Consider the following 8,980-nt stretch of genomic DNA (forward strand, 5'->3'; position numbering starts at 1 on the left):
ATTTTACACTATCTTCAACAGGGGAGGCTTCAACTGGGGGAAGTATCCAATCAAAACTAATTCCATCTTTCTGTCTTCCTCCGAGTTAGAGACGACCCACCTGTCTGACCCGATACCAATTGGACCTTCACGATCTCATGTCAGCCGGATTGATGGAAGTTTCTTGATGTCAGCCTTCCCTATCACCCACCACATTTCAGCTGCCCATCAACTTTCAGTTTATTCACCTGCCTTGCACTAGCTGTTTACTCTCCACTACTAATTGCATCGAAGTTGTCATCTTACATTACTCTAACTGCTTTCATTACTCATATTTCTATACACATGGATATATTAAACCTGTCTTTTCAAGAGAGAGAAACTGTATCAAGTATTGCTTTGAACTGAAAACTTCTTTTTCATTCAGAAATTAGATGTTAAGAATGCACGTCTTCTTTTCAACATTTCTAAAGTGTTTTGATTCAATTTGTGTGTTGAATGTATTAAAGTCTGTTTTTGAACGATTTAGGCTAAGAGATGAGTTTCTCTCATTCAATACAGAGATAAAATGTTTCGAGTGTTGTTTTAACCAGAAACATCTGTTTAGATCAGAATTAAGTTTTTAAGACCTAAAACACGTTATAACTGTGTAAAATGTACCAACATGTCGTTTTCAACATTTCTTTTAATTGTTTGGGTTTATTTGTGTGATCTATGTAATAAAGTCTGTTTTTCGACGATTTATGCTGACAGATGCGTTTTGAGAATAGTTTCGAGCTCCTTTCTCACTCCTAAGAGCGAAGTGTTGCACTGTGTAAAATGTACCACGTCATGTAATAAAAAATTCTTGAATGTTGAATCTTGGAAAATCTTTTTTCACGCTGAGTTTTGAGCTCCTCCTCACTCCTTACAGCGAAACTGCTTCAAGTGTTGTTTTTGTAGTGAAAACTTCTCCTTCGATCAGAAATGAGTTTTTGAAACCTATTGTAACTGTGGAACATGCACGATCATCTCGTTTATTTCATTTCTTAAGTGTTTGGGTTCATTTGTATGTTGAATGTTGTAAAATCTTCTTTCACGCTGAGAAAAGCGTTTTACGCTTAGTTTTGAGCTCATCTCTCACTGCTTAGAACGAAAAAAGCTTGCAGTGATGTTTTGTAGTGAAAACTATTCCTTCGATCAGAAATGAGTTTTTGAGACCTAAAACACATTACACCTGTGTTTTTGACATTTCTTAAGTATTTGGGTTCATTTGTATGTTGAATGTTGTAAAATCTTCTTTCACGCTGAGAAATGCGTTTTACGCTTAGTTTGAGCTCCTCTCTCACTGCTTAGAGCGAAAACTGCTTCAAGGGTTGTTTTGAAGTGAAAACTTCTTCTTCGATCAGAAATGAGTTTTTGAGACCTAAAACACATTATACCTGTGTAAAATACACTAACATCTCGTTTTTGTCCTTTCTTAAGTATTTGGGTTCATTTGTATGTTGAATGTTGTAAAATCTTCTTTCACGCTGAGAAATGCGTTTTACGCTTAGTTTGAGCTCCTCTCTCACTGCTTATAGCGAAAACGGCTTCAAGGATTGTTTTTAAGTGAAAACTTCTCCTTCGATCAGAAATGAGTTTTTGAGACCTAAATCACATTATAACTGTGTAACATGCACGATCATCTCTTTTTTGTCGTTTCTTAAGTGTTTGAGTTTATTTGTATGTTGAATGTTGTAAAATCTTCTTTCACGCTAAGAAATGCGTTTTACGCTTAGTTTGAGGTCCTCTCTCACTGCTTAGAGCGAAAACGGCTTCAAGGGTTGTTTTGTAGTGAAAACTTCTCCTTGGATCAGAAATGAGTTTTTGAGACCTAAAACACATTATAACATTATATATGTGTGAAAGGTGCTAACATCTCGTTTTTTCATTTCTTAAGTATTTGGGTTCATTTGTATGTTGAATGTTGTAAAATCTTCTTTCACGCTGAGAAATGCGTTTTACGCTTAGTTTGAGGTCCTCTCTCACTGCTTAGAGCGAAAACGGCTTCAAGGATTGTTTTTAAGTGAAAACTTATCCTTCGATCAGAAATGAGCTTTTGAGCTCCTCTCTCACTGCTTATAGCGAAAACGGCTTCAAGGGTTGTTTTGTAGTGAAAACTTCTCCTTTGATCAGAAATGAGTTTTTGAGACCTAAAACACATTATACCTGTGTGAAATGCACTAACATCTCGTTTTTGTCCTTTCTTAAGTTTTTGGGTTCATTTGTATGTTGAATGTTGTAAAATCTTCTTTCACGCTGAGAAATGCGTTTTACGCTTAGTTTGAGCTCCTCTCTCACTGCTTAGAGCGAAAACGGCTTCAAGGATTGTTTTTTTAGTGAAAACTTATCCTTCGATCAGAAATGAGGTTTTGAGACCTAAAACACATTATACCTGTGTAAAATGCACTAACAACTCGTTTTTGTCCTTTCTGAAGTATTTGGGTTCATTTGTATGTTGAATGTTGTAAAATCTTCTTTCACGCTGAGAAATGCGTTTTACTCTTAGTTTGAGCTCGTCTCTCACTGCTTATAGCGAAAACGGCTTCAAGGGTTGTTTTGTAGTGAAAACTTCTCTTTCGATCAGAAATGAGTTTTTGAGCTCCTCTCTCACTGCTTATAGCGAAAATGGCTTCAAGGGTTGTTTTGTAGTGAAAACTTCTCCTTCGATCAGAAATGAGTTTTTGAGACCTAAAACCTGTGTGACCTGTGTGAAAGGCACTAAGATCTCGTTTTTGTCCTTTCTTAAGTATTTGGGTTCATTTGTATGTTGAATGTTGTAAAATCTTCTTTCACGCTGAGAAATGCGTTTTACGCTTAGTTTGAGGTCCTCTCTCACTGCTTAGAGCGAAAACGGCTTCAAGGATTGTTTTTAAGTGAAAACTTATCTTTCGATCAGAAATGAGCTTTTGAGACCTTAATCACATTATAACTGTGTAACATGCACGATCATCTCTTTTTTTGTCATTTCTTAAGTATTTGGGTTCATTTGTATGTTGAATGTTGTAAAATCTTCTTTCACGCTGAGAAATGCGTTTCACACTTAGTTTTGAGCTCCTGTCTTACTGCTTAGAGCGAAAAAAGCTTCACGTGTTGTTTTGTAGTGAAAACTTCTCCTTCCATCAGAAATATATAAAAAAAAATACTGTTATGTTCTCTTAGTGACACTAGAGGGCGCAAGAACACAACACATCAGAGTAATGTGTAAAAGCTCTTGTTGTTTCTTTGGCACAATGGACTTCCCGTAGTTGGACACTTTTATGTAGGAGAGTTTTACATGTATGTTTCACATGTCTACGTACAGCCCAACTGGCAGACTCTCAACAAACCGTCATGTAACTCAACTCAACAAACCGTCATGTAACTCAACTCAACAAACCGTCATGTAATAAAGAGTTGGGGTTCATTTGTATGTTGAATGTTGAAAAAAAAAAATCACGAAAAAAGTTTTGAGCGCTTAGTTTTGAGCTCCTATTTCACTCCTAAGAGCGAAATCTAGCTTCATGTGTTGTTTTGAACTGAAGACTTCTCTTTCGATCAAAAATAAGACCTAAACCACATTTTAACTGTGTAAAATGCACTAACATCTTGTTGTCAACAGTTCTCATGTGCTCTCTAAAAAATAATATACTGGATCTACTTTTAAAAAATTGATTGCGTGTATCGTTTTGCAATCCTAACTAAACCTAACTAAAATGTTGTTGAGAAAAAGCTAAGAGACTTGTTCCCACCATCATTTTATTAAAAACGTTGAAGATTTATTTATTTGAACCTACCTAATCCATGTAAGAATTTCTTCATGCAAATATATATACATTTTAAAACATAACCCTATTTTATTGGTTTAAAAAGTGGGCACAACAAACTGTTGCATAATAATAGACATTTGCAATTACAAAATAAAATATTCCAGCTGATAACAGCTGTTAAGAAATAAAATTGTTTATTTTTTTAATTAGCAAGTGAACTTTACGAGCTAATATTTTGTTGACGTTATTTTATACTAGCTTTCAGTCCATCCAGTTTGAGGAGTAACTTTTGAAAACTTCAAATGTATGCCTCAGTTGTCGGGTAGCTGAGATTAAGGGCTTATATAAGACCCATCAGAAAGACACAAAAGTCCCCTCAGGACTTCTGTTCCCCCTATCACAAGAGAGGCACTGGCTGGGGCAGCTTTGTTAAGCATAATTTTCATAACCTTCCCAGCAAGTTGTCTGTTCAGAACTTCAGCATCCTTATAGAAAAAACAGTTAATATTTTAGTTTCAATGTTGCTGTAGTTACCGTAATGTTTTAAGGTAGATTTCATTTTTCCCCACAAAGTATTCCTTAAAGAGATCTCCGATGTAAACCACCATGCAACGGAGTGCAACTCCTCTGCGTCTTTAATAAAAATGTTAAACGTGTAGGTCATTAAAAAAATTATGTTGCACTACAGTCAATGACGAGTCAGGTTTGAATTCAATTGAAGTTCAAGGCTTTCACACCTACTTCCTTTGGTCCAAATATTCTAATTTTTCAGTCTGCTCTGAACCCAAGTGTCAGGTGTGAAAGGGGTCAATAGATTTTACTTGTGTGCGCCTTTCTTGTCACCTTACATGATTCAACATAAAACTGACAGAATATAAAATACATATATAGAGACAGAATATAGAATACACAGGGAAAAAAGTACAGAATAGGATTAATAATCACAAATCATAAGCAACTTTAAACAGATACATTTTGAGTTTGGATTTGAAATGTGGCAATGGTCTATCTTGAGTGAATTTCAGAGCCGGGGAGCAGAGCGGTTGAATGCTCGCTCTGCTCCCCAAGACGGGCAGGAAGAATAGTGAGATAAATAGAAGAAGAGGTTCTGAAGGTACGAGCAGGTGTAGCAATGTGAAGAAGGTACGAAAGATAAGGAGGGGCAAGATTGTGAGGGGGGGGGGGGGGTATTTTATAGTTCATTCGAAATGGGATAGGAAGCCAGTTAGTTGTAAAACAGGTGTTAAACGATGCATTGAGGGAGTCTGGGTAATGACAGTATGTAGTGTTTTTTGTGGCAGGCCAAAATAAAGAGAGTTGCAGTAGTCGAAACGTGAGGTAACCAGACTGTGGACCAGATTAGTTGTAGTGTGAGCAGTAAGAGAAGGACAAAGACGATTATTTTTTTTGTAGGCTGACCAACTATTGACATGGGATCCTAAGGAAAGTATGCTTTTGACAATGACACCCAGACACCCACTCTTGACCTGAGGGGAGGGAGAGATGGAGGAGTTATCAACAGGAATGTGGAAGTTATGAAATTTACTTAGTCTTGATTTGGTACCAATCAACAAAAGTTCTTTTTTATTGCAAATTTAATCAAAGAACATTTACACTGTAAAATGTACTGTAAAATTTACAGTAAGTAAGTGGCAGTAATTGACAAGTAACTTACTGTGAAATAAAATCACAGTAGCTAACTGGCAGTAATTGACAAGTTACTTACTGTGAAATAAAATCACAGTAGTTAACAGTAAGTTACTGAAAAAAAAATGTTAAATTAAATCACTGTTCAAAAAAACTGGCAGCAGCTGAATAGTAAATTAGCCTGTAAAAAATATTTCATGTATACTGTAATTTTGTATATAGTTGTATTGATCAGACTTAGTTAATGTTCACAATCACCAAACTGTCAATCACATCATGTTAATAAGAAGCTCTCAGGTCAAGTTACTTTTCAAACTTCTTCTTTTTTTCTACTTCTTCTTCTTCTTCAGGTGGTAAGTGTGTTGAATCCAAAATGATTTCAAATGACTACTGCCCCAACGTTTTATTTCAGCGAGAGAGTCAATGAGGGATGAAGGTGCAACATTAGGTTTGGTTGAGAGGTAGAGCTGGGTGTCATCAGCGTATCCTGATATATAATGTTTAACACTATAATGTGTAGTTTATTAGCTTCCCATAGACATCATATACTATGGGGGCTTCCCTACTAGCCCACTGCGCTCCGCAAAACCCGCAAGCTAATTTTCCCTTTACACACGGCCAGTGGCCTGTGTTAATAATACAAATTACAAAAATTAATCGGGGCTAAAGCCCCAGAAGCTTAAAGGAAATTTAAATGCTAACCCTTCTTTTCCTTTTAATTGTGATGAATGGTGTCTTGACAGGTGCGATTTAAGGCTACCCCATGTTCTATATCAAATGTATTTGATTTGATTTAAACGCATTTACAAATAATGTTGTCTCAAAGCAGCTTTACAGAAACATGATCAAGAATCAGGCAAAACATTAAACATAGAAAGTACAGAATACAGAACCCCCAGTGAGCGCAGAGATAAGGAAAAACTCCCTCAGTGCTTGAGGAGGAAGAATCCTTGGGAGGACCTAGACTCACATATAAGGGGGGACCGTCTTACCACTGGCCAAACGGCTTCTAAAAACGTCTTTGTACATCCACATAGGTTTTATAGTATAACAGGAGTATAACAGCGCCACTAACGGAAACAGTTACATTTAATGTAAGCTTGGATGTAATCTGTAAGATGAGCAGCTGATCTGTGGTAGGTGATGAAAAAGGCTGACTTCAGAAACTTCCATCAGTCTGGCCGGACAGGGGACATGAAAGCCTGAGGGTCCAGCATCCCTCGGTATCGGGTCAGACAGGTGGGCAGTCAGTGACTCGGAGGAAAGCAGAGATATGTATTTCGTTTTTCCTGGATTTGTGTAAAACATTATCAGAGTGTGGCTAATGACTCCGGCAGATCTGAATAAAACAGCCTACCTAAAGGGAGCGAGCCAGAAGGTAGCATAGACACGGAGGCACCCTGAAACCCCGGCATCCACCCACTCCACCATTCACAAACCTGAATGATCGCGTGCAGTGAGCGAACAACAGCACCAGCATCTCAGTTTACCACAATTCCCTATATCCACGAACACCTGGATCTGCAACCTTATCTAAAGAGAAAAACATTAATTACCAAAAGCTAAACTAAACAAGTAATTGTTTAATCTAGACTTAACGATTGACACTGTGTGTAAGTACCGAACATATTCGGGGAGATTATTCCAGAATTGGGGTGCTTTATAAGAGAAAGCTCTTTCTCCTGCAGAGCTCTCCTAAATTCTGGGAACTATAAGAAACCAGCACCTTGTGATCTAAGTGATCGCAGTTATGGGGTCTCGCAGTGATGCGGTCTCGCAAATACGCAAGTGCGAGCCCATACGCTTTATACGTTCACAGGAGAACTTTATAGTCTATGCGGAATTTGACTGGAAGCCAGTGCAATGCTTACAGGACTGGACTAAAATGTTCAAATGTTCTAGTTTTAGTAACGATCCTGGCTGCAGCATTTTGAACTAGCTGCAGGAACATTCTGACAGTAGCGCATACAATTGTCGGAGGTAATGAAGGCATACACTCATTTTTCTACATCATGCAGGGATAAGGCATTTCTTAGCCTGAGCTAATCTCTCACTCCTTTGTAAATATCGGAGTGCATTTAAGAGCACTAACAGTATATTTAAAAAATATTTTCCATTTCCTAGTACACATACAATATATCTTTTTGTATTTCTATAAAATTTATTTTAACGTAATACATCTTAAATTATACTTTAATGTGCTGAGGTGTAGAAAAGCTGTTCTAGTAACATTAGATATGTGTTTGTCGAATGCTAGATGTGAACAGCGGTTTAATTACATCTGGTAGTAGGCCTACCTGTTGTAGTAATGTGAAATCTTCGGTAACAGAGTTTTCTTCTAGATCAGCCACACCAGATGACAGAGAGGATGTGCTATTTATCTGTTTAAATTTATCCCAAATGCATTTTGCGGATAGTGCTGAGCTCCTCTCTCACTCCTTTGTGAAAACGAAGTACATTTAAGAGCACTAAGAGTATATTTAAAATAGGTCAAGAATACTAAAAGAATATTTTACATTTCCTAATAATATACCTTTTTAAGATATTAATTTTAATTTAAGATATATTACTTTAATATACCTTTTTTGTATTTCTATAAAATGTATTTTAATGTAATACATCTTAAATTATACTCTAATGTGTTGATAGAGAATACATTTAAATCTAAACATACTAAAGCACATTTAACCAAAAGTGTTTTTACATATCATTCTATTTTAAGTATATTATTTAAAAAGCATATTTTATTTTAAAAAATACCTTTTACGCTATGCTATGGTACAATTTGGAAAACATTTATATTATGCTTAAATCCAACGTAAACAATTGAATGGACTTCACTCACATTCTAAAGCAAACATGCCTCCAGTGTCACATAAAATTACACGAGTTACTTTCTTATTACATTCAGGCAATAAAATGTACATTATTGTCATGTATTATGTTGTATGTATGTATGTATTTATCGGTGTATTGTTAAAAACATTCTTACATTCATCTTCACATTAAATTAAAGTATTGTAGTGTAAAGTAAGTGTTTTGTAGTTTTGATTATTGTAGTTTTACACTTCCAACTTTAAAAATAAACAGAAAGAAACAGAATTAAAGTTAATTTTCTAATGTATTTAATTTTTCATAAATATTGAACATATAAAAACACATATGTACACATTTTTAACAAGCAATTCATTATTGTGTTCAAATTCTTTGTCTTTTTCAACGTGACAAATAAAATGAAAAAAAAAAAATGCATTAATTCATATAGACTATAACTACTGGGAAACCTGCTCATTTTTTGTTTCTACAGAAATGAAGGGTATAAAAATTATTCTAGCATGCTATCATTACTCTCTATAGAAAGCTTTAATTGCATTCAGCATGAAGAGCATTAGTAATGTCAGAGTATTAGATGGTCACCACCCCACCTCATCCCCAAAGCACCACCTCAGTACCACTGCCCTCTGTTCAATGGATCTTTCCACGTGATTCCATAATTTTATTTTAAATGTGACAAAAATTTTGGATCTGTAAAACATTTTCAGTCTCTCTCTACATTATTCGGTAGAGGAATGGCATATGTTTTT

This window comes from Astyanax mexicanus, chromosome 15, assembly GCF_023375975.1.
Source record: "Astyanax mexicanus isolate ESR-SI-001 chromosome 15, AstMex3_surface, whole genome shotgun sequence".
NCBI classification, from domain to species: domain Eukaryota; kingdom Metazoa; phylum Chordata; class Actinopteri; order Characiformes; family Acestrorhamphidae; genus Astyanax; species Astyanax mexicanus.